The following is a 25802-nucleotide window of genomic DNA, read 5'->3' as shown; positions in this document are numbered from 1 at the left end:
CTCCCTCCCGTCTAGCCGTGGCGCACTAGCCCCTTTAGGCAGTGTTCACAACGCCAACCCCAGCCCTCTCCAACCGAAGCCCGAGCCTCAGCTCCCAGCCCCGCCCGTCCCCGCGGGTGAGCAGACAAGCCTCCCGGGCTGGTGAGTGCTGGTCGGCACAGATCCTCTGTGCGGGAATCTCTCCGCTTTGCCCTCCGTACTCCTGTTGCTGCGCTCTCCTCCGCGGCCCCGAAGCTTCCTGCCTCCGCCACCCGCAGTCTCCGCCCGTGAGGGGGCTTCCTAGTGTGTGTGTAAACCTTTCCTCCTTCACGGTTCCATCCCGCTGGTGCAGGTACTGTCCCTATTCTTTTGTTTCTGTTTATTCTTTTTTCTTTTGCCCTATCCAGGTATGTGGGGAGTTTCTTGCCTTTTGGGAGGTCTGAGGGCTTCTGCCAGCGTTTAGTAGGGGTTTTGTAGGAGTTGTGCCACGTGTAGATGTATTTCTGATGTATCTGTGGGGAGGAAGGTGATCTCCGCGTCTTACTCTTCCGCCATCTTCCCCCTCTCTCAAAAATAGTTAATTTAAATTAAGGTATCTAAATTAAAATTAAATCAGCTCTTTTAATGGCTTTTCTCAAATGTAGATCAGTATTTTAAATGCTTGAGGGTAGAGAACAGTGAAGACAAAGAAGATGGGGGAAGGGATAAGGGATTACAAAAAACATACTTGTATGTTTGCTGCAGTGAATTCATAATACTTATTATGAAGCCAGAGCATCAATATAAATTGAACACAAACCAAAGATGAACTTGATAAGACTTTCAATTTTATGGAGATATTAGATTTATCAATGAAGCAAACATTTATTTAGGACCCACTATGTGTCAAACACTATAAAAAGGTGTTGGAAATAGAAGGTGAACTACAGAAGAGAAGGGGGAGAGGGACTCATAGTAATGCTTACTCAGCATCAGGTATTTTCTTACAGATTTACCTGAATTATTTGATTTGATTCTCATACTTATTTTATGAGATATTTTACTCCAGTTTTACATATAAGGAAACTGTGAAACTGATCACTGAGGTTAAATTGTCCAGGGCCATTTGGTTACTCTATTAGTCAGGAAAGTTGAGGCTATGGTACATGTCAAAGAAATACCAGAATCGTTAGAGGTTAACAGAATAAAGATCTATCAGGTCTATTTCTTGACCATGTCCTAGTCTTATATGGTTCAGGAAGCCCTCCTCAAAGTGGTGGCCCAGGGATCCAAGTTGCTTGCATGTTGCAGCTACAACACTACAGTCACAACATCAGAAATACCTACCTCTCAAAGTCATCATAGAGGGATTAAGGGGTGTAAGGATTGCACAAGGGGGATAATGACCAACCCTCCAAATGGCCACATTGCTTCCCTCATATCCATTGACCATACCAGTCATGTGGGTCCAGCTTAGTATAAAGAAACCTGGATAATATAGTTATCTTACGTGCTCGCAGAAGAAAATGGATTGGTGCACATCTAACAAGTCTATACCGTGGTTACTAAGTAGCACAGTCAAGATTTCAACTTAGACTTATAGGGCACACCCTCTTAAATCACTAAGTGTTCCTTATGAAGAAATATTTATACTGCAATGTGGTAAATAGAGCTAAGCAGAAAAAATCCAAACCAACATGGGAGAGTAAAAGAGGGCACTTAGTAGTCAGCAAGTCCTCATCAAACTCATACCAAAATCATATGTAACATTGAAGGTTGGTATTTGTCCTTCTGAATGAACAAGATGGCATGTCAGTGCTGCACTTTGTTCTAACACAGTGTTTCTTTGTAAAGGAAAGAATATTCTTAGGGCTTACCAGTTTTATTGTGTAGTTTTATTATAATGTTGTTTATATATCTAACCTAAAAAGGGGGATAAACTCTTCATGCTTTTCTCTTATTCAACTTTAAAATAAAACTTACACATGAAATATAAACATATCTGCAAAACCAATACAATTCAAATAACATGAAGATGACATATAAGATTGTTTTGTTGAATCTAAATTGCAGTTCCCATTGTGTCTATGATTTTGATTGCTCTGTAGCTGTTCCTTTGATTTTGGCACATCTCAAGTACTGGTTACCCTCTGTGGCCTCACATTTCCTACCATTTTTTCCTGTTTGAATAAGTGGGAAACATTTGTTCATGCAGCACTTTCTAGTATCATTTGGCCTTCATGTGGCTTTGGTGTAAACACAGCATTTACACATTAAGTTGGGCTCTGTCTTGTCTCTATTCCCTGTGACTTCTAAAGTAGAATTGACTGCAGGCAGCTTGATTATAAATATAACTGCAATCATGGGCACTGAAACTGTCTAACAGAACTCAAAATGTCAGGAATATCTTTTTAGTGTAGAACTTACAGATTTCTACAAATACCTGGGGATATATAGGGTCCTGTCTACAAACTGATAAGCAATGTCTTAGGGGGTGGGCTCTTTAAAACAGGAGAAAAACAGACATACCTTGTTTTTATAGTGCTTTGCTTTATTACACTTTGCAGATATTGCATTTGTTTTTACAAATCGATTGACTGTGGCAACCCTGTGTCAAGCAAGTCTGTTGGTGCCGTTTTTCCAACAGCATTTGCTCACTTTGTGTTTCAGTGTTTCTTTGGTAATTCTCACAATATTTCAAACTTTTTCATTCTTATATTTGTTATGGTGATCTGTGATCAGTGATCTTTGATGTTCCTATTGCAAAAAGGTTACAGTTTACTGAAGGTTCAGTTATGGTTAGCATTTTTACCAATAAAGTATTTTTTTAATTAAGATATGTACCTTGTTTAGACATAATGCCATTGCATGCTTAATAGACTACAGTAAAATATAAACATACCTTTTATATGCACTGGGAAACCCCCAAATTTGTGTGACTCACTTTATTGTGATATTCACTTTATTGTTATATTTATTTTATTGTGGCGGTCTGGAACTGAACCCACAATGTCTCTGAGGTATGCCTGTAGCTAACTTGTTTTTTTTTAAAGAAATATGAGTAAACGTCTCTACAGAAGACATGGAACAGGGCTCTATTTCTTGATCCATAGAGGCTATGTGTAATCTAAGTCAGCTTGGAATTCAGTTCTTCATTTCCATGTCCTGGCACTTTATTGTACCTGATTTGTAATCTTTATGCATATTTGACATGAAATATTTTCTGAAATACACATGAAAACATGAAAAGTATGTTTGTTGAGCAGGCATTGTTAAGTTTAGAAGTTACAGACAATGCTAAAACCTGAAACTCTGGTGGACGCCTACAGTAATAGAATTTTTTATTCTAACAGAAGTTCAGAGTCTTTTATTTTTAGAGATCTGAATTACCTGCGAACACAATAATATATTATTCAATGAAACAGGAATTGAAGCCCAAATGAGAACTTAAAGCAAAAACTTCCATTTTATTCTTTCTTTCCTCATTTTTTTCTACTTCTCTACTTTTTTGTTTTTATATCTAAAGCTGTCCCCCCCTTCCTACTCCCCTCTTGTCTTCATTTGCTTCATCAGTGAACAAGGATTATGGAACGCATACCATTTGTCAGGCATTATGCTAAGTACAGGTGATTCACAGATAACTAGGAAACGGTCTTGAATTTCAAGGAGATTGCAGTCTTTTAGGAGAAGTAGACTGAAAAAGCAATCACTAACTTACTGAGGTAATGGGCTGAGTGCTATAATTGCCTAGGGAAGGAAACAGCTAAATTTAAATAGAGGGGGTTAAATGAGGGTCAGGGAAAGTCCTGAGGCTAAATGAGGGTCAAAAGGGCTGCTAAGAGCTCTCTTTTAGGTTGAGTCTGTAAGGATGTATAGACTGCTCAGGTGGACATGGAGACCTTGGGGAGAATGGCTTTACAGCACACAATACAAATGAAAAAATTATTTGCACAAATGAGGATTTTCTTTCAGATAGATAGCCTGTTAGTTCTGTCCAGCCTATTATTGATGGTATTACACTCTCATGTCCATTAAAAACATCTGCAGTGTTTAATAAGCAAGGAGGTATCTAAGTCCTCTCCCCAAAGATTTGTATCAGGATGGAGGAATCAGCATTTTAAACAACACTGGTTGTTTCTTAAGCAGCTGGTCTAGGGAGCATAGTTTTATAAGCTCTCTACATTTGCTTTGCAAATATGATATAGCTGCGGTTGTTTTTGGGGTATAGGGGTCAGTACAGTTAAACAAGTTTTCATATGAGAGTGAGAAGGATTGTTCAGGGTGCAGTGATTAGGGACTATGAAAGTACGTTTATGGTAATGTAACCGGGATAAAGAGAAATCTCTGAGAATACAAGAAGGGGGAGTGCCTCCTGAGGTGAAATGAAAGGAAAAAAAAAACCTGTGAAAGACACAGTAGTGCAGAGGATGAAGAATTTCTGAAAACAAAATATATGATGGTTGACTTGAAGTTCTTGTGTTTTAATAAAAATCCTCCAATCTCCACCAGCTCTTTAGTGGAGACCACTGAACAAGCACAGTCTGCTTTGTGTGAGCATTTTTTTTTTTTTTTTAAGAAAATGAGAAAGGTGCTCTGTCAGTGATGTGCTGGAGGCAGACTGTAGCAGCTTGGAAAAGCCAATTTTTAAAATTTCAGTGATTTTGTGAGATGGTTGTTAAACAGGGCCATTATTAAAAATTATCTTATGTAAACTTATAAGCAAATAAATCACATTAAAAACAAAGTTAAAAAGTACTGAAAACATATCACTTTCTAATTATTTTACTACGTAGTACTATTGGGTTTTTGAGGTTATTGATGTTGATTGTATCTGTGTGTGTGTATGTGTATATAGATATACTACTGTGCGTCTTTACCAAACTCTGCATTTAGTGACCTGATATCTTGAAATCATCATGGTGGGAGAATTTGCAGTATAAAAATTGTCAGACACTACAGAGAAAGTCTTGTATTTTGTTTTGTTTGCTTATTTGTTTTTTTGAAAGCTGATTGTTAAATATTTACCTATACACCACTGTCTTAGTGGACTATTTTCTATCATTTTTCCTTCCTTCCTCCTTCTATCTCTCCTTTCCTCTTTGTAATTTTGCCTTTCTCTTCCCTCCCGCCCTTCCTTCCTTTTTTTTCCTGTCTGTTCTTTCTTTCTTTCCTTTTTTCCCATCCAGCATTCATTTTCCTTTCTTATGGCTACAATATGTTCATTTTGCTTTTGGGAACCACCTACTGGTACTAACAACCTGTCTACTTTGGATGACATGATTCAGTGGAGCATAGGATTTTAGGGTAAACCAATCCAGACATCCACAAGTTCCACCCTCAGCCATAGCTGATTCAGGGAAATGTACTTGACTGAAGTCAGGCTAGACACAGTTGAAATTTCTGCTTGAAATTCCAGGATTTCTTTTTTAAAGGCCTAGGAAATAGTTTCTTTTCCTCTGGATGTGACTCCCCAGGTAGTAGCTTAGGGTTTGCTGGAAGTAATTTAGTGGCTAAAAGAAAAGATGGCTTGAGAAGAAAGCTGAAACTGAAAAAGGAACTAAGAACACAGGAAAGTAAAGTGGGTCCTGATTGTATCACCTTAGCCCTAGGTTAAGCTACATCTGGACTATTCACCTTCTTGAGTCAAAAAATTGCTTTTTTTCATTAATTACATTTGGGAGGGCTTTTATGCATAGTTATATAAAACTTTCTAACTGAAACAGATTGAGACTTGTGTCTTGGTCAAAATAGTATAAAGCAGAGATCATTTCTATGATGAGATAATTTACAAACTGGAGAAGAATGAGTCCAGAAAGAGTGTGTGGTGACAGCAAGGACACACATGTGGAAAAGAGAAACTGAGCTCTCAGACTTGGCACTGGTGATGATCACATTACTTACCATGTTTAACTTTACTATTGATTAGTACTTGGCCTTCTAATAGTAGTTACTTTTCATTCGCTTGTTACACAGTTATAGAATCTGTATTCTTGGTTTGTTTTATGTATTGTGTCTATAGAGTTAGTTTAAATAGAAATTTCTTGAAATTAAAGACTATATTTTTGTTAGGTTTTTAACCTCACATCACCTGATGTCTTACTTTGAAATACTGTGTTTGTTAAATACTTTTGACTAACTATGTCTTATTGCATCTTAGAAATATTTTAACTTCAAAAATTTCCTGTATTTCCACTATTTATTATGACTCTTTTGAAAATTATGTATTACCCTAAAGTGCTTCAGTGAAAAATGGATAATAAATTGGGCAAATTAGATAAATAACCTCTATGATAACTTATAAAGAAGATTAGGGAAAATGATAGAAAATAAAATTTCCTGTTAAGAAGTCCATGCATTAAGTGGGACTTAAAATAGTGTATTCCTAGGGTGACCATACATTCTAGTTTGCCTCTCATTCTGGTAAAGTTATTAATAGCTGTCTCTTTAATTCTCAACAGTGTCCCAGTTTGGATGATAAATTACATTGTTCAGTCATTATTCCAATAGTTCCCAACCATGGATGGTGATCTGTATTACCTGGGGACAGAATTTTTAAAAAATATAAAATATCCTAAGTATATAAAAAAATAACAGTAACCTGTATACCCATAGTCAAAACTTGACAGTTAACATTTTGCCATTATTTTCTTTGTTTATTCCTTAAAAAGAAAAAGTTAATATCACAGAATTAAAGAATTCTCTTTCCCAGTCCCATTTTCTTCCCTCCCTCCCCAGAGGTAAACATTAAGAAGTTGGCACATGTCCTGCCTATGTATGCATTTATATTTTTATGTGTATATTAAAAAGTTAGACTGTAGCAATTTGCATATAGTTTAATACTATTTCTGTAAACATTACTAAAACAAACAAAAAACCAATATATATTCTTATGGGAGCATTTAAAAAGTATGGATTTCTGAGCACCTTTTCCAGTCTATTAACTCAGAATGTTTTGAGGTTGGGGCCAGGAATATATATACCCTGAATGATTCTGATATTCCAACAGACTTGGGAAATTTGATTAATGTCAGATCCCAAACTAATATACAATGTTTATTTACATTTAAAATATCTGGTTTGTTGGGCTAGAGGTTCAATATTGAATATGAGCAGTAAACATCTCAGGATCAAATCTGACAACCTAAGCAAGTCAGTTTTTTAGTAACCTTTTAAAATATAGCCTTAATGGTATATTTTCCCTTTTAATACTGGGATCTTAATTTCACATTGGTTTTCAGGGTTGAGAGAACTACGAACTTTACATCTATTATTTCAATTCACAGATGAAAAGGGGCCAATTAAATGGTGATGGCTGCATAAGATAACATATTAAAAATTAAATTTAAGGAACACTTACGTGAATAAAACACAATGCTGATACATAATAGGATGTGAGGAATGGCCAGAAACATTTTGGAAACCATTAATCAGTTCAGAGACTAAATGTAGAGAATATGATCTTAATGTGCTGTATAAAGAGAGTGTAATATGGAAAGCACCATCGATGGGATTTCAGAGTAGAAATAATTAAAGTAGAATATAAAAGTATAAATCTAAGTAAATTAATGATTCTTGGAAAGCGCTGAAAAGTATCTAATTTCAGAAAGTTCACTAAACTTATTGAAATCTTTACTGTATTGTATATTTAACTTCCTTAATCATTGAATGTTTGGTCTCTCTTTAACCAAAACCAACTGGTTCAGTGTACTTTGATTATATGAGTGTTTATACAGTTGTCCTTGAGTCCTAAAGCAAAATGTGGATTCATTTCATACAGTGGTACTAATGATAGAAAACAATTTAGAAGATAAACTTTGCGACTCTGCCAGAAAATTTCAAGTGATGTATCTTAAACACTTACATGTGTATTTACATGAGACTTCATTGACATTGACACGAGATTCTCACCACCATCCTTCATCAATTAGGCATCAATCAGAGTTAATTGGAAAGACAGAGATACAGTCCCAAAATTTCATCAAAAACCAATGTCACTCTTTGTTTCTAAAAGTTACAGGAATTTGGCACGTCATCTTTTTACTTAGTCTTTTGGAGTCTCAAGATAATAGAAGGGGAATAATGGAATGGATAGGATAATTTGGGAAGAAATTGTGTTTGCAACTGAGCTATCAAATAAATCACCCTCTAAGGGAGACAACAATAGAAAAGATTTTGGCTCTAGCAATTGCATAAAGATAAGCATTCAAAATGAGACAACTGGGGCTAGGATAGATAATAGCTTGTCCATCAGGGGCAATGTTGCCAATTAATGCTAATAGAAGCATAAAGAATTTCACAGCATTGCTGCTAGCCATGCTTAGAATATTGTAACATTAGTATGTGTATCCTTTATTAAGCACCTAGAATGAAAAAGTGGGGGAAAATAGAATCAAATCTTCTTTATTGAACATAAGGGAAATTTTAATTCAGAATCACTTTTTCAAGAAGTGTTTTAGAAGAAAAATAAGGTGATTACACATTTTCTTTTATTATACAGATGGTTCTCAATTGTGGACTGACAAAAGTTGTGACCTCATTAATCTACTAATTAAATATTACAAGTGTCTGGATCTGTATGAAGCACTGGAGATAGAGAGGTGAATAAGACAGTTGAGGCCACTGCCAATTATAGTATTCCATGGTAAGGATAATGAAGGGGAATTATTGGTGCTATGGGAACATAAAAGAAAGTCACTTAACTCAGGCTTGAGGGTCAGGAAATGTTTGCCAGTCAGTGAGAGATAACTAGATGAAGAATTGAAAGAAAGCTGGGAGTTAAGCTAAAAGAGAGGGGACGAGGAGTTAAAGTTCCTGGTAAAATTAACGGCACGTGCAAAGACCTGTAATAAGGATAATATGTGTATTAACTAAAAGAAGTCTGCTTTGATAGAGTTCAAAGGGGAATGGTTAGAAACATAGCTGATATATCATGCAATGATAGATATTTGAATTTTATTATAGAAGATGTGGATAGTTATTGAAGACCAGGCATGATCAGACTTGGGATTTAGAGAGATAGCTTTGATTCGTTGTGGAGAATGGATTAGGTGAAGGTGCAAATGAAGACAGGGGTGGGTGTGCTTTCAGTCGTCCAGGTAAATCTAGACAAGAGCAGTGACTCAGTGTGGTAGGCAGTTTTGACAGATTTCAGGGATAGTTGAGACAGATCTTGGTCATTAATTGGATGAGGCTGATAGGGAGTAAGAAGAATTAAGAATAATGTCCAAGTTGATTAAGTAAGTGGGAATACAGTATTGTGATGCCCTTGAATGAGGTAAAAATCATTGGAGCAGAAGATTATGGGAGAAGATAAAAACTGAGTAGAAGGCAAATGTTTGTGATAGGATCTAAGCATTTGCATGTAAGATCTGATGTTTATTGGCGTTTCTTTGTCCCGGATTATGTTTTTGAGAGACAATAACCTTCAAGTAAGAACTGGAATTGTAGGAATGAGTGAGATTTCTTAGTATGCAGAAAGAAAAGACGAAGGCTCAGCATAAGCTTTCTTTGAGAAAACATCTAACTTAGAAAAGTGTATCTCCAAAAGGAAAAGCCAGAATGTGGAATGAAAAATAGAAGATGGAAAACTCCAGAAGAATTAGGACAGGTAGAGAAATCTGTTTTGTTATGGGGTGGGACTTCTACAGAATGCAACAAATGGGATAGACAAGGATCAGTTAGAGACAGGGAGAAACAGAATTGCATAAGCTAAATCAGTTTATGTCTATGATGTAAGATCAGAACAGAAAGCATGTTGTGATGAACTGAACTCATGTTTTAAAAGGAATAATCCTAATGGTTCCGTGGCAGATGAGTTTGATGTCCTCCTCTCCCACAGGTACTATATTTTCAGAAACTATGTAGAACTTTTATAAATACTGAATCTGGAATTCTCATATAACAAAATCAATTTCATACCTCTGTTGACGTGGTTTCAGTACTTCAGTAGTTAATGTCTAAAGAGTTTGTGCCTTTTTTTTTTTTATGATAGAACATGATAGCAAAGCCATCAGGCATCAGATTTCAGAGATTTGGTCAGTCCTATATAAGGAGTTGAATGATTTTCTTAAAAGTTATGGCCACCACTTTTCTCCCTTATCTGACCATAATATTATAAAACAGAAATTGGAATTTTTGCTCTTTACTCTTATCATTGTTGCTAAAATTTCATAAAATATGTGAATTTAAAAATCATCCTTCTTCAGTGACATATTTTTTAAAAAAAAAATAATAATCATAACCCAAGAATCATTAAAAAAAATTTTAATTGAAGTATAGTTGATTTACAATGTTGTGTTAGTTTCAGGTGTACAGCAAAATTATTCAGTTATATATATACATATATGTATAATATATATATTCTTTTTCAGATTCTTTTCCATTATAGGTTATTATAAGGTATTGAATATCTTATAATAGTTATGTTATTGAATATTCCCTGTGGTATACTGTAGATCCTTGTTGTTTATCCATTTTATACATAATAGTGTGTATATGCTAATCCCACACTCCTGATTTATCCCGCCCCTCTCCTTTCCCCTTTGGTAACAATAAGTTTGTTTTCTATGTCTGTGAGTCTATCTGTTATGTAAATAAGTTCATTTGTATCATGTTTTTTAGATTCCATGTATCAGTGATATCATATATTTGTCTTTGTCTGACTTACTTAATATGATAATCTCTAGGCCCATCCATGTTGCTGCAAATAACATTATTTCATTTTTTATGGCTGAGTAATATTCCATTTTATATATATATATATATATATATATATATATATATATATATATATATATATATATACACACACACACACACACACATACCACATCTTCTTTTTCCAGTCATCTGTCAATGGACATTTAGGTTGTTTCTATGACTTGGCTACTGTAAATAGTGCTGCAATGAACATTGGGGTGCATGTGCATGTATCTTTTCGAATTAGTTTTCTCCAGATATATGCCCGGGAGTGGCATTGCTGTATCATATGGTAACTATATCTTTAGATTTTTAAGGAACCCCCATACTTTTTCCATAGTGGCTACACCAGTTTAGGAGGGTTCCTTTTTCTCCACATCCTCTCCAGCATTTATTATTTGTAGAATCATTTTTGTTGTGCCATTTTTGGAGAATAATGCTGTTAGGAAATATGTAGAAACTTAAGTTTTCTGATGAAAGTCCTAGTTTCCAAAATATGTTACACTTCAAGATGAGACCTGCTTTAACATATGAAAGAAGAAAAGCGAAGTCTTCCAAATAGTTTTTAAATTTTAATTTACACTTTGATCTTACATTTTCAGTTTACCTTTTGAAATGTGCTGTGTGGATGACAACAAACTGTACTATCATAGCTTAAATCAAAGGAATTATTATTTCTTTTATCTGAGAATTGGGCATGAATTTTTCATTTCTCATAAATGTATAATAGATGAAGACACTTGTATTTTCAGATTAGTTGGCACAGCAACAAGATCAACTAGAACTAATCTGTGAAAGTAATGAGATTCTGACAAGTATTTTCACTGAAAATTAATATTCTGTTTTGCTATTTAGAATAGCTAATATTTTTATTTCCTTCAATATATTACAAAAAAACCTCTCTCCTCTTTCTTGCAGGAAGCATTAAGGGACCACATAAAATAAGATTATATACTCATATTTAGACCCAACAAATTTATTATACTTTTTTTTTGGCATATAAATTAGGGCAGATATCCACTCTGGCTAACCATAGTAAAACTTAAACTGCAAAACCCCAGTTGTTTTTTTCTTCTTATGAAAAGTTAGATACAAGTTGAGCAGCCTTTTTTCATCTTAGACTACACCATGTGGAACACTTGGTTGCTGTAGAAAGAAAGAAGAGGAATACCAGTGGTGAACTGCCTAGGGCAAGGAAGAATATTCATTATTCTGCTTGTGGTCCATGGATCAGAACAGGTTAAATAGCTGCAACTTAAACACACAAAAAAAGGCTGGGGAGAGCAAACGAACACATGAAATACTGGGCACTAACTGTCTCTGCCCATTATAGAGTTTATAGAGCTAGAGTATTAGTTAAAGAATCCAGACTCCAGAAAGCCTGGAACCAGAGGATCTAGGGGATCAGGGACCTTAGAGGAAGGGACTCAGTTCTCAGAGAGTGTGCACCTTTCTGCTTTTTGTTTCTTGATTCTTCCTTGTTTGGGTCATTCCTTCATGTGGTTTGTAACTATTTACTTATGTGTGGTTTTCTAATTGATTTCTAGGAACTCTTTATGTATTCTGAATGTGAGCCCTTTTAAAATTTTGTGTTGTCCATATACACTTGCATTCTATGGCTTGATATTCCATTACCTTAATTATTTTTTAATAAATTAATTAGTTTGATGAACTGATGTTCTTATTTTTAACATGACCCATTTATCATTTTCCCCCTTATGGTTAGTGCTTTCTGTAAATTATTTAAATATTTCCTACACAAGAATATGAAGTTGTTTTTTTTTTTCCGGTACGTGAGCCTCTTACTGTTGTGGCCTCTCCCATTGCAGAGCACAGGCTCCGGACGCACAGGCTCAGCGGCCATGGCTCACGGGCCTAGCTGCTCCGCGGCACGTGGGATCTTCCCGGACCGGGGCACGAACCTGTGTCCCCTGCATCGGCAGGCGGACTCTCAACCACTCTGCCACCAGGGAAGCCCTGAAGATATTTTTATATAATTTTTCAGAAGGCTTTTATTTGTCTCATTCATATTTATGCCTATAGTCTCCATGAAACCTTGTTTTTTTTGTAGAGGTAAAGGTCACATTTATTTTTTTCCTATTTAAGAATATCCAGTTTCCCAGCATCACACATTAAAAAGACTATCATTTCTCCATTACTCTGCAGTGCTGCTGTTATAAAAACTCAAGTTATCATTTAAAAATTCATAGGGCTCTTTTTCTAGGCTCTATTCTGTTCTGTTCCGTTCCATTCCATTCTTCTATCCTTGTGCCAATAGCACACTCAGTTGTACAACTTTATAAGTCTTAAAATCTGGAAATATAATTTTTACTATTCATTTGTGTTTTTCAAGGTTTTCCTGGCTGGTTTTGGCCCTTACACTTTCTATTTAAATGTCAGATTCAGTTTGTCCTATTCTACAAATACACACACAAACATGCATTATGTTATTTTTGGGAATGTATTAAATCTGTAAAACCTAGGGGGGAATAGACAGCTTTACAAAATTAAATCTAGTAGTACACGAACATAGTGTGTCTTGCTGTTTTAGGCTCTTCTTTTATTTCTATCAGTAGATGTTTGTAGTTGTCTTAATATAGGTTTTGTGCATTTTTGTTATATTTATTCCCAGATACTTGACTTTTTATGCTATTTAAATCTTTTAAAGATAATACTGTATTTTGTGCTGGTATATAGAAATACAGTTGATTTTATATTGTATTTAAATATGTCCTGCAGATTTGCTAAATCCTCTTAATAATACTAATAGTTTATCTGAATGTTTTTCTAGATTTCCAATGTACACAATCATTTTATCTGTGAATAGATACTTTTCCTCCTCTTCCAAGCTCAATAACTTTTATTTTTCTCATTTATTTTACTGCTTTGAACCCTCAAAACTAAGTTAAGTAGAAGTGGTAATAAAGATTAGCCTTGCCTTTTTCCAGATCTCAAGAGGAACACTAAGTTTTTATGATTTTCTATGATATTTTTCTGCAGGATTTTACTTTTATAGACATTCTATCAGATTAAGTTTCCTTCTATTTCAGTGTGCTAAGATTAGAATTTTACCAAATATTTCTACATGTATTGAGATGGTCATATGATTTCTCTCTTTAATCTGTTAATGGGGGAAATGGATTATTGATCCAACTTCACATTCCTGGAATTATATGAGCTTAGTTGTATTATCAGTTTTTATATTACTTTTTTCAATTTGATAACTTTTTTTTGTTTAGAAATTTTGCCTTGGGATGATTTCCTCATTATCTTTTAATGTCTGTGAGATCTGTAGTGATGACTTTCCAAGCCCAGTACTATACTGAATATTTGTATACCTTTTCTCTTTTTCTTGTCCTGTAGTCTCACTAGAGGTTATCAATTCTATATTTAGTGGCTTTTCTTCTTTTTCAAATAAGCTACTTTGGCTTTGTGGATCCTATAATAATTTTTTTTATAATTTTTACTCTATTCTTCCTCTTTTCTATTTGTTTCAGTGTATTCTTCATTTTTTAATTTTGAGTTGGACACCTAACTCATATTTCTCAGTCTTTCCTTCTCCTCATGTGTGCTTTTAAAACTATGAGTTTTCTTCTATGTACTGTTTTGATTCATCTTACAGTTTTGATATGTAGTATTTTTATTTTCAATAATTTCAGAGTATGCTTTAATTTTTCTATTATGACATCCAAACATTTGGGCACTTTTTAGTTATTATTTTTGTTATTGATTTCTAGCAAAAGTTTGTTATAGTCAGAAAATAAACTTATATTTCAATCCTTTGAAATACTGAAACTTGATTTATAGCTCAGTATATAGTCAATTTTAAAAAAAGATTTCATGTGTACTTGCACAGCAGATATATTCTGCATTTGTTCCATTATCATGTTGTTCAAATAATGTGCTTTCTCCAGTTCTTTGGTTATGTACCTAGAGGAACTTTAAAATCTTCTACTATGATTATAGATTTTTTCCATTTATTCTTGTAGTCATGTCAATATTTGATTTTTAATATTCAAGGACAGTTATTAGATTAAAAAATTAAACTGTTTATATAGTCTTGGTGAATTAAACTATTATCATTATGAAGTGGTCCTCTTGATTTCTAATCATTCCTTTGCCTTAATGTAGATGTGTACTGATATTAATACATCTATGTTGGCTTTCTGTTTTTTGTTCTTTGTATAAAAATATATTTTTCTAGCATTTATCGTATGACTCTCTATCCCTTATGTTTATATTACTTTAATATTTAAATATTCTACAAACAATAAAGATTTTAAGAAATTAATATAGCTGACAATCTTAAAAATTGGAACACTAAATTCTTATATAAAATGCAATTTTTCGTAGTAGACTTTATAGTTTTTGTTACAATATGATTCCATTTGTTCTGCCTATTGTAGCTTTTCTATTTCCCTTCTTTTTCTTCTTCCTCTTCTTCTTCTCCTCCCCCTCCTCCCCTCCCCCTCCCCTCCCCCTCCCTTCCCCTCCCCCCTCCCCTCCCCTCCCCTCCCCCTCCCCTCCCCCTCCCCCCCTCCCCTCCCCTCCCCCCTCCCCTCCCCCTCCCCCCCCCTCCTTCTACTATTATTTTTTCCCTACTGGAGTAAAGTTATATGATCATTTTCTCTTTAGTTATTGTCACACATATTATCCTGTGCTCTTTTGACTCATCAAAACTTGGGCTAATCAATTATTTTACTCTCCTCCCAGATAATAGAAAAACTTTAGAATACTTTAACTTCCATTAAAACCCTCCACATGATTGTACTATATACTATTCTCCCTCCCTCCCTCTCTCTCTCTCTCTCTCTCTCTCTCTCTCTCTCTCTCTCTCAGATTGTTTTCCTGTCTGTAAAACTTTCTTTGATATTTTGTGATGCTTGGGTCTGCTGGTGGTAAATTCACCAAGTCCTTTTTTAAATTTTTAAATGGTTTTTTTTTAATGTCTTCTTCCTGTCCTCATCCTTGAAAAGTACCTTCCCCAGATACAGAAGTTAATGTTGGTAGTTATTTTATTTCATTCTCTTGAATGTATCATTTTACTACCTTTGATTCCCACTGTTGCTTTTTAGAAGTCATCTACAAGTCTGTTTTATTTTGGAGGTAATTTTTTTCTCTCATTGTTTTTAACATTATTGTCTTTGTCTCTTTTTTTCCTGTAGAATTACTATGATGTGATCGGTATAGATTTTGTTTCATTTACCTTTTTGGGATGCAGTAGATTTCTCATCCATAATCTCATCATAAATTGCATACCAAATTTTATTCTGATATTCTAGTTAAATCCCTGTAATAACTCTCCTTTTTATCCTATGTGTTTCTCTGTCTTCTATATTTCCTAGCCTTAGTTTTGGTCTCTTTGTGCTTCATTTTAGTTAATTTCTTATTTTTCCTCCTAAATTCACTGTGTATTCTCAGTTGTTTCCATCTCAGTTCTAGAAATTCTATTTGATTCTTTTGTTTTTCAGATCTGTCCAATGACTTTATTTATTTATTGCATTATAGTTAAAATATAATACAATATTACGTAGTTTCAGGTGTACAATATGGTGATTAAATATTTTTATGTATTATGAAATGATCACCACAATAAGACTAGTTACTATCTTTCACCATACAAAATTGTTACAATATTATTGACTATATTCCCTAAGCTATGCATTATAACCCTGTGACTTACTTATTTTATAGTTGGAAGTTTTGCCTCTTAATTGCTTTTACCTATTTCATCTGTCCCCCTGCCCAACTCTCCTCTGGTAACTACTAGTTTGTTCTCTGTATCTATGGTCTGTTTCTGTTTTGTTTTTTTAGATTACACATATAAGTGAAATCATGCATATATATGTATAACTGAGTCACTTTGCTGTGCACCTGAAACATTCTAAATCAACTGTACTTCAATAAAAAAATTGTTAAATTAAAAAAAACTTGCTTTTGTCCAAGATCCCTCTGGAATAATGCTCCACTGCTTGCAGGCATTGTGCTTCTCTAATCCATGGATTGTTTCCCTTAAATAAAGTATGTCAAACTCTTAAAAAATAAAAAAAGAAATCATACAATATTTGTCTTTTTCTGTCTGACTTATTTCACTTTACCAAATACCCTTCAGGTGCATCCATGTTGCTGCAAATGGCTGGCTTTATTCTTTTTTATGACTGAGTAACATTCCATTATATATATATATATGGAATATATATTCCATTAATATGTATATGTATATATACACACCACATCTTCTTTATCCATTAATCAGTTGATGGACACAGGTTGCTTCCACATCTTGGCTATTTTACAATTTTTTTTTTTTTTTTTTGCGGTATGCGGGCCTCTCACTGCTGTGGCCTCTCCCATTGTGGAGCACAGGCTCCGGACGCGCAGGCCCAGCGGCCATGGTTCACGGGCCCAGCCACTCCGTGGCATGCGGGATCCTCCCGGACCGGGGCACGAACCGGTATCCCCTGCATCGGCAGGCGGACTCTCAACCACTGCGCCACCAGGGAAGCCCTTGGCTATTTTAAATAGTGCTGTAATGAACAGAGAAGTACATATATCTTTTTGAATTAGTGTTTTCATTTTCTTCAGATAAATATTCAGAAGTGCAATTACTGCATTATATGTTAGTTCTATTTTCAGTTTTTTGAGGCCATCCATAATATTTTTCATAGTGATTGCACTGATTTACATTCCTCAAAACAATACCTGAGGGTTCTGTTTTCTCCATATCCTCACCAAAACTTGCTGTTTTCTGTGTTTTTGATAATAGCCATTCTGAGAGATGTGAAGTGGTATTTCATTTTGGTTTTGATTTGCATCTCACTGATGATTAGTAATGTTGAGCATATTTTCATGTACCTGTTGGCCATCTGTATGTTTTCTTTAGAAAAATGTCTATTCGGGTCCTCTGCCCATTCCTTAATTGGGTTGTTTTTTTTTTTTTAAATTGAGTTGTATGAGTCCTCTATATGTTTTAGATATCAACTCTTTATCATATATATCATTTACAGATATCTTCTCTAATTTAATACATTGCCTTTTCATTTTGTTGGTGGCTTCTTTCACTGTGCAAAAACTTTTTAGGTTGCTGTAGTCCCATTTGCTTATTTTTGCTTCTATTGCCCTTGCCTGACAAAATACATCCAGAAACATATTGCTAAGACTGCTATTAAAGAACATACAGATCATGTTTTATTTTAAGAATGCTATGGGTCCAGTTATTACATTCAAGTCTTCAATCCATTTTAAGTTTATTTTTATATATAGAGTGAGAATGTAGTCAGTTTGATTTTTTTTTTTTTTTATTTTGCATGCAGCTGTCCAGTTATCCCAACACCAATTATTGAAGAGGTTGTTTTTTCCCCCACTTTGTATTCTTGGCTCCTTTGTCATAGATTAACTGACCACAAGTGTGTGGGTTTATTTCTGGCCTATCTATGCTGTTCCATTGATCTGTTTGTCTGTTTTTTGTGCCATTACCATACCATTTTTATATTACTGTCACTTTATAGTATAGTTTGAAATCAGGGAGCGTGATAACCCCAACTTTGTTCTTATTTCTCAAGATTGCTTTGGCTATTCGATGTCTTTTGTAGTTCCATACAAATTTTAGGATTATTTCTTCTAGTTCTGTGAACTGGTATTTTGATAGAGATTGCATGAAATGTACATTGCTTTGGCTAGTATAGACATTTTAATGGTATTGATTTTTCCAATCCAAGAGCACAGGATATCTTTCCATTTCTTTGTTTCACCTTTAATTTCCTTTATCAGTGTTTTATAGTTTTCAGAGTATAGGGTTAACCCATACTTTACCCAAATCCTGGGTTATGTTTATTCCCATGTAAATGGGATTGTTTCCTTCATTTCTTTTCCTGATACTTTGTTATTAGTGTATAGAAATGCAACAGACTTCTGTATATTAATTTTGTATTCTGCAACTTTAAATAAGTGAAATATTTATTTGATAAAATATTTAAATAAAATTTATTAGTTCTAATAAATTTTGGTGGAATCTTTACAGTTTTCTATATATAGTATCATATCATCTGAAAAGAGTGACAGTTTTACTTCTTCATTTTAATTTTGGATGCCTTTTATTATTCCTTTTCTTACATAATTGCTGTGGCTAGGACTTGTAATACAATACTGAATAAAAATGGTGAGAGTGGCATCCTTGTCTTGTTTTTTTTTTTTTTTTTTTTTTGAGGTACGCGGGCCTCTCACTCTTGTGGCCTCTCCCGCTGCAGAGCACAGGCTCCGGACGCGCAGGATCAGCGGCCATGGCTCACAGGTACAGCCACTACGCGGCATGTGGGATCTTCCCGGACCGGGGCATGAACCCACATCCCCTGCATCGGCAGGCAGACTCCCAACCACTGCGCCACCAGGGAAGCCCCTTGTCTTGTGTTTGATCTTAGAAGAAAAGTTTTCAGCTTTACACCACTGAATATGATGTTAGCTATAGAGTTTTCATATATGGCCTTTATTATGTTGAGGTGTGTTCCCTCTATTCCCACTTCATTGAGAGTTTTTGTCATAAATGGATGTTGAATTTTGTCAAGTGCTTTTTCGGCATCTATGGAGATGATCATTTGATTTTAATCCTTTGTTTTATTAATGTAGTGTTTCACATTGACTAATTTACAGATGTCACACCATCCATGTATCTCTGGAATGAATCGCACTTGATCATGGTGTATGATCCTTTTAATGTATTATTGAATATGGTCTGCTAACATTTTGTTAAGGATATCTGCAACTATGTTCATCAGGGATAATAGCCTGCAATTTTCTCTTTTTATGGTGTCTTTGTATGATTTTGACATCAGAGTAACACTGGCCTTATAAAATGAGTTTGGGAGTGTTCCTTCCTCTTCAGTTTTTTGGAATAACTTGAGAAGGATAGATATCAGCTCTTCTTTAAATGTTTGGTAGAATTCACCTGTGAAGCCATTTGGACCTGGACTTTTGTTTGTTGGATATTTTTTCATTACTGTTTTAATTTCACTATTTGTAATTGATCTATTTAAATTTTCTATTTTTTCATGACTCAGTCTTTGAAGGTTTTCGGTTTCTAGGAATTTATCCATTTCTTTTATGTTGCCTAATTTGTTGGCATATAATTGTTCACAGTATTCTCTTACCATCCTTTGTATTTCTGTGGTGTCAGTTTTAATTTCTCTTCTTTCATTTTTGATTTACTTACTTGGCCTCCCTCTCTTTTTTTCTTGATGAGTCTGGCTAAAGGTTTGTCAATTTTATTTACCTTTTCAAAGAACCTACTCTTAGTTTCATTGATTTTTTCCCTATTTTTCTTTAGTCTCTATTTTATTTATTTCTGTTCTGATCTCTATTATTTTCTTCCTTATACTCCTTTTGGGCTTTGATTGTTCTTTCTTTTTCTAGCTCTGTTCAATGCAATTTAGACTTTTTTCCTTGTTTCTTGAAGTAGGCTTGTATTGCTATGAACTTCCCTGTTAAAATTGCTTTTGCTTCATCCCATAAATTTTGAAAAGTTGTGTTTCCATTTCCATTTGTCTCACCATATTTTAAAATTTTCTCTTTGATCTCTTTATTACCTATTGTTTAGTAGAATGCTGTTTAGTATGCAAGTGCTTGTGTTTTTTTCCAGTTTTCTTATTGTAATTGATTTCTAGTTCCATACCTCTGTGGTCAGAAAAAAATGCTTGATATGATTTCAGTCTTCTTAAATTTATTGAGACATTTTGTGACCTAACATGTGATCTATTCTGGAGAATGTTTCATGTGCACTAGAAAAGGATGTATATTTTGCTGCTTTTGGATAAAATGTTCTGTATATATCTATTAACTTTATCTGCTCTAATGTCACTTAAGACCAGTGTTTCCTCACTGAATTTTTGTGAGTGATCTATCCATTGTTTTAAGGGTACTAAAGTCCCCTATGATTATTGTATTGCTGTCTATTTCTTCCTTTATGTCTGTTAATATTTGCTTTACATATTTAGGTACTCCTATATTGGGTGCATAAATGTTTACAAGTATTACATCCTTTCATTGGATTGACCACTTTGTCATTATGTAATGGTCTTTGTCTTTTATTACTGTCTTTGTTTTAAAAATCTGTTTTGTCTGATATGAATATTGCTACTCCAGCTTTTTGTTCTTTTCCATTTGCATGGAATATCTTTTTTCATTCTTTTAATTTCAGTCTATGTGTGTCTTTAGAGCTGAAGTGTGTCTCTTATAGGCAGCATATAGATGGGTCTTTTTAAGAAACCATTCAGCCATCCTTTGTCTTTTGATTGGAGCATTTAGCCCATTTACATTTCAAGTAATTATTGATAGGTGTGTACTTATTGCTATCTTATTGTTTTGTGGTTGTTTTTGTAGTTATTCTCTGTTCTTGTCTTCTTTTCTTGATTTATTCCCTTGTGATTTTTGGATTCCTGTAGTGTTATGTGTGAATTTCTTTTTTTTATATTTCGTGTATCCATTGTAGGTTTTTGATTTGTGGTTACCATGAGGTCATATATCAACCTATATATATATAGCAGTCTAGTTTAAGCTGATGGCCACTTAAGTTAGAATGCATTCTAAAAGTACTACATTTTTACCCCACCCCCTCCACATTGTATGTTTTTGACATCATATTTTACATCTGTAGTTTGTGTATCCCTTAACTACTTATTTTAGTTATAGTCGATTGTGCTACTTTTGTCTTTTAACCTTCATACTAGTTTTTTAAGGAGGTGATCCACTGCCTTTGTTATATATTTATCTTTATCAGTAAGATGTTTTTGTTCATATATTTTCTTATTTCTAGTTGTGGCCTTTCCTTTTCCCCTTAATGAAGACCTTTAACATTTCTTGTAAGGTCAGTTTAGTGGTGATGAATTCCTTTAGTTTTTGCTTGTCTGGGAAGTTCTTTACCTCTTCTTCAATTCTGAATGATAACCTTGCTGGATAGAGTTTTCTGCATTGTAAGTTTTTTTCCTTCTAGCACTTTAAATATGTCTTGCAAAGTTTCTGCTGAAAAATCAGCTGATAAGCTTAGGGGGATTCCTTTTTATGTGACTCATTGTTTTTTCCTTTGCTGCCTTTAAAATCTCTCTTTATCTTTATTGCCATTCTAATTATAATATGTCTTAGTATGGATCTCTTTGGGTTTGTCTTGTTTAGAACTCTCCGTGCTTCCTGGATCTGTGTGGTATTTTCTTCTGTAGGTTAGGAACTTTTCAGCCATTATTTCCTCAGTTTAGTTTTTTTGTCATTTTCTCTCTCTCTCTTCTCTTTCTGGGACTCCTATAGTGTAAATGGTAGTATGCTTGATATTATTTCAGAGGTTTCTTAAACTATCCTCATTAACTTTTGTTTTCTTCTTTGCTGTTCTGATTTGGATGATTTTTCTATCCTCTTTCAAGTTGATTTTCCAGTCTTCTGGATCATATAATCTGCTGTTGACTCACTAGTGTACTTTTCAATTTCACTTATTATATTCTTCAGCTCTATATTTTCTAACACTTTGATGAAGTTCTCACTGATTTCACACATTCTTCTCCCAAATTTAGTTAGACCATTAAAAAAAAATTCTTTATCAGGAAATTTACTTATCTTGTTTTTGTTGTTTTTCCCCTTGGGTTTTATCTTGTTCTTTTGTTTGGAACATATTTCTCTGTCTTTTCATTTTGTTTGCCTTTCTGTTTTTGTTTGTCTTCCCCCTATGAATTAAGTAAAGAGCTACCTCTCCTAGTCTTGAAGGAATGGTCTGATACAGGGAAGTATCCATGTACCTGTTTGTGCTGGGCATTTTTGTTAGGCAGGCTGCCTGGAGCTGGAGTGGGTGTGGGCTGTGGGAGTCCCAGGGTACTCCTGGCAGAAGTCACCTTTATGATATGGCTGGAGCTGGAGCAGGCATGGGCAGGGAGGTATCTTGGGGCATGCTATGCTGTGGTTGTCTTGGTGAGATGGCTAGACCAAGACCAGATGTGGGTCAGGAGCTGTCCCAGGGGGCAATGCACTGTGGCTGCTTCTGTAGGATGGTTAGGAGCTGTAGTTGGTGTGGGCTGAAGGCTGTTCCAAGGGTACTCCAACACTGGTGCTCACTAGTGCCTCTTACTCCAGACAGAGTTGCAGCAGTTCCTCTCTCATTTGGCAGATGCTCTAAGGTTAGTATTTGGATATCCTTCTGTATAGTTTAAGTGCTATTTAAACTTTGTTTTTTTGTTGTGTTTCAGGGTGGGTGAGTCTGTGCTTGGGCTCCTCAATGATATCCCTCTCTACTGCAGGTCACGATGTAGGGGGTGGGTTTCCCAAGGATACCATTTCTCCATCTTTCATCCAGTTTCTATGTGGTTCCTCTATGTGCAGAAGCTGTTAAATCAGCCCTCAGGTCTTCTTCAAGAAGAACTGCTCTATGTATAGGTTTAGATTCACTGTGTCAGTGGGAGGAGGTGGCCTTAAAGTCTTTCAATGCCATATTTTTAGACCCCTCCTCTTCTATCACTTTATATAATTTCAAATCCCTTTCTTAAATATTCAAGTTTAGCATTTGTTTTTATTTCTGGACATAACAAGTATAGCAGTTTTACAGTTCTACTCATAACTTTAGTGTCATAGTACTTCTGTGTCTTTTGTATTTCTGTGTTTTCCCCCTGCCCCGCTGCTTATTTGAAAAAAAATTATTTATAGTAATTATTTGATGACAGGGTATTTTTTTCTCCCTTCAAGGATTATGCTAGATACATGGGGACACTAAAACTTCAGTTACTCCTTAATCTTATTTCAAATATTAAGATTTTCTGGTATGTCCAGATGATTTTAAGACTGGCTACAATAGAGCCAGTTTAGTTTCAGTTAATCTTATTTCTAGGGTATAACTATTTCAGTATCAGCCCAAAGTGATAGGAATAATTTAGCATTTCCCCATCTTGGTGAACCCTAGAGAGAAAGTAGATCAAAATTTTTGTTCTCCTAATCCTGTGAGGCTATAAAATTTGCAACTCATTTTGCACCTGCTAATCTCAAGCTCCCAATTTATCTCTCCCCAACTCCCCTTCCCCCTTGACAACCACAAGTCTGTTCTCTATGTCTGTGAATCTATTTCTTTTACATAGATAAGTTCATTTGTGTCATATTTTAGATTCTACATATAAGTGATATCATATGGTATTTGTATTTCTCTGTCTGACTTACTTCACTTAATATGATAATCTCTAGGCTCGTCCATGTTGCTGCAAGTGGCATTATTTCATTGTTTTTTTTATGGCTAATATTCCATTGTATATATGTACCACATCTTTATCCATTCATCCATTGATGGACATTTAGGTTGCTTCCATGTCTTGGCTATTGTGAATAATGCTTCTATGAACATAGGGTTGAATGTATCTTTTTGAATTATAGTTTTGTCCAGATATATGCCGAGGAGTGGGATTTAGGGATCATATGGCAGCTTTATTTTTAGTTTTTTGAGGAACCTCTATATTGCCCTCCATAGTGGCTGCACCAATTGACATTCTACCAGCAATGTAGGAAGGTTCCCTTTTCTCCACACCCTCTCCAGCATTTGTTATTTGTATATTTTTTGATTATGGCCATTCTGACTGGTGTGAGGTGGTACCTCATTGAAGTTTTGATTTGCATTTCTCTAAAAATTAGTGATGTTGAACATCTTTTCATGTGCCTGTTGGGTATCTGTATGTAAGACCTTAACTTCTGCCTCCATGGGCAATTAAAATCTATCCTCAGACAGACTGTTGGGTCAGAATCAGATTTTGAGGCCCCTAAGGCTATAGCAGCATCACTTAGTGAACTTATCTTTCTTGATTTATAGTCCTTCCTTATTTATTCATAGGGGAATTTTCTCTCTTTCTTTTCTCCCTCCCTCCTTTCTCCCTTCCATCCCTTTCCCTCTCTCCCTCCCTTCTTTTTCTTTCCTTCCTTTTTTCCTGCTTTTTTTTTTAACTCAACTCAACCTTTGCTTTTGTTGTTGTTGTCCATAATTTTTATATTTGTTTGGAGGAAATAAGAACTGTGATAGCTCAATATGCCATATTGCCAATACCAGAAGTGTCAGTGCAAGAATAAAACAATACTTTAAAAAATCAATTCTTTACATTTGGATTATTAATTAACTAAACAAGTCTCTACAAATTATACATATCTATCAGATGTTTATTTAGCAGTGTGACGTCAAGATGGCAAACTGGCATGAGCTGTTGGTTTCCTCCATCAAAATCACTAGGGGAACTAAAGAAGTAAAACAGATGTGTAGACTCTGAGAATTAAAATCTACAACATAAAGAACTATGAGAAACCTCTGCAGAGACCAAAGGTTGACTTCAGGTTTAGAGAAAGTAACTGATAGTGGCCTTGGTGGGGGAAATGAGTAGAGGAAAAACTGTTTCCATACCAAGATTTCTGTTCTTTTCCCTTCTACTCTCACAACTTCTTTTAGATGGTCAGTGGTCAGTGACTGTGCTTCCACTGCAACAAGTTCTACCACTGGTTCAGATAACCAAGTATAGTATCAAGATAGCACAAAAGTCCTGCAGTTGTGAGGAGTTGATGAAAGCAGTACAATCACAACAGTTTTCCTAGGGAATTTATTCTTCAACACTTCTCCCTCCAAATCTCCATTATTGGTGAATTATAACCTAAGGAGGCTGCTTCTTCCCAATGCTGCTTTTTCCTGAGCATTTAACAGAGAGTTTTTGAATATAGGAGATGCCTCATGAGTGCCAACCAAAAGGAGTGATCAAAGATGTCTTATAGGTCCTGGGGCTCTCTGCTCTGAACTCATCCCTTCTCTCTTTCTAAACTCCTCAGTACTAATACACACTGGCCTGGCCTTTGGATCTTTCCCAATATATATGACCAGATAAAATAAGAGTAAGTAAAATAAGACTTGGGAAGTATGTCCTCTTAGGACAAAATAAATGGACACCTAAGGAGTACAACACCCTCAGGGGAAAGATAGCAAACCATTGGATTCTTATACCATCCTAAGACAAAGTTTTGTATTAGAAGGATAATGTGTGATATCATTTAGTTAGAGGATTGATCTTTCTTGTAAGTTGTGTGTGTGTGTAAATTGAATGCTTAGTAGATTTGCTATAGGATGGAATACTAGAGAGCATTACGTGTAGGAAGGAAGTTATAATCAG

Source organism: Phocoena phocoena, chromosome 5, assembly GCF_963924675.1.
Source record: "Phocoena phocoena chromosome 5, mPhoPho1.1, whole genome shotgun sequence".
Lineage (NCBI taxonomy): Eukaryota > Metazoa > Chordata > Mammalia > Artiodactyla > Phocoenidae > Phocoena > Phocoena phocoena.
Note: the sequence above shows the minus strand (reverse complement) of the source record.